Raw genomic sequence first — 1,699 nt, 5'->3', positions numbered from 1 at the left:
CAGCACCTTGATCTTGTACTTCCCAACCTCTAGAACTGGGAGAAATAAAGTTCTGTTGTTTATAAGCCACCCAGTCTCTGGTTTTTGTTAGAGCAACCTGAACTGACTAAGACAATAGTAGGTCAATATTTCTTTGATAAGATACAGAAAATACCTTAAAAATTGATATATCATCAAAAGACTAAATGAGTAAGCATGCCACCAACAAGATGAAAATATTTGTAAAACATGTCTGATAAAACACTCAAATCATTATTACATAAAGAATTTCATACTTAATAAGAAAAAGACAAAAATTTCCAAAGTATTTCAATGAGCATTTTACAAAGGTACATATATGAATGGTTAGTGAACACAGTAAAGAGTGCTTAAAATTTTTAGCCTTCAGAGAAAAGCATTTACAAGCACATTGAGATAATACTATACACCCACTAGCATGGCCAAAATAAAAAATACCATCAACCCCAAATACTGGTGAAGATTGGAACCACTAAACTCTCCTACATTGCTGGTAGGGATATTAAATGTTAAAACTGCTTTGGAAAAAGTTTTTGTGCTTAAAATTAAAAGTTACCCAGAAGAAATAAAAATTTCTATGTAAGAAAGACTTGTTAAGAATGATTGTAGCAGCTTCATTCATTACAGCCCTGAACTGGAAGCAACTCATTATCAACAGGAGAATGAATAATCCCATTTTGGTTTAGTTGTACAAAGTGGAGTACTACTCAGCAGTATAAATGAATGAGCTATTGGTACCCACAACAACATGAATGAGTCTCACAGACATAATGCTGAGCAAAAGAACCAAAATAACATAATACATCTTGCATAATTTCATTTTTAGGAAGTTCTAGACCAAAACCAATGCAAGGTTAAAAAAAATGATTGCCTCTGTGAAGTTAAGATTGATGAGAGAGAGACTTAAGAGAATGTTTTAAGGAGATGGAAATGTTCTATGTCATCAGGAGAGTGTGGGTTACACAGGTGTTTCTATGTTGCACAATTGTACTATTGGGATTTATGCATCTTTTTTGCATGGTCACTTGAACATTTAAAAATGTTAACAGTAGCAGTATGGGGTAAAAAAAATACTTCTCATTTTATAAAATTATATCCATGCTCACTTCAGCACACATATTAAAATTGGAATGATACAGAAAAGATTAGCATGGCCCCTTCACAAGGATGACATGAATAAAAGTACATTCTTGTTTAGTTTCAACTTTTCCTTGCAAAAATATTTGAACAAATTTCAGCTTTTGAGAATTTGCCTTAACTTTTAAATAATGCTGGAAATATTGTGAGACTATTTAAGAGTTCCTCATTGCTTAAGAACCAAAAATTATGTAATATTTTTGACAATTCAGTCCATATGCATGTTACATATAGATCTATAATCTATAATGTGCATATTACACGCATGTGGATATATAGAAAAGGGTTTCTTTTCTTTTTTTCTTTTTCTTTTCCTTTTCCTTTCTTTTCTTTCTTGAAGAGCACAGACAGGGATGGGGGCAGAGGGAGAGAGAGAATCCCTAGCAGGCTTCACGCTCAGTGCAGAGCCCAACGCATGATTTCTGTCTCACAACCCTGAGATCATGACCTGAGCCGAAATCAAAAGTCAGATGCTTAACTGACTGAGCCACCCAGGCACCCCAGAGATCACGTCTTTCTTAATCAAATGGAAATAGTCACCTGA

At 34.0% G+C, this 1,699-nt stretch overlaps 1 non-coding gene across 1 annotated transcript; it reads left to right on the top strand.

The window, feature by feature from the left end:
- Positions 1-1,116: 1,116 nt before the first annotated feature.
- Positions 1,117-1,220, top strand: LOC115943412 (U6 spliceosomal RNA). Its single transcript, XR_004077995.1, has one exon. It is a non-coding gene; the product is annotated as a U6 spliceosomal RNA (small nuclear RNA).
- Positions 1,221-1,699: the final 479 nt, after the last annotated feature.

The sequence above is a fragment of the Leptonychotes weddellii genome, unplaced genomic scaffold (assembly GCF_054177405.1).
Source record: "Leptonychotes weddellii isolate Sample4059 unplaced genomic scaffold, ASM5417740v2 HiC_scaffold_5948, whole genome shotgun sequence".
In the NCBI taxonomy this organism is placed as follows: domain Eukaryota; kingdom Metazoa; phylum Chordata; class Mammalia; order Carnivora; family Phocidae; genus Leptonychotes; species Leptonychotes weddellii.
Note: the sequence above shows the minus strand (reverse complement) of the source record. Positions and strands in the feature narration are given on the sequence as shown.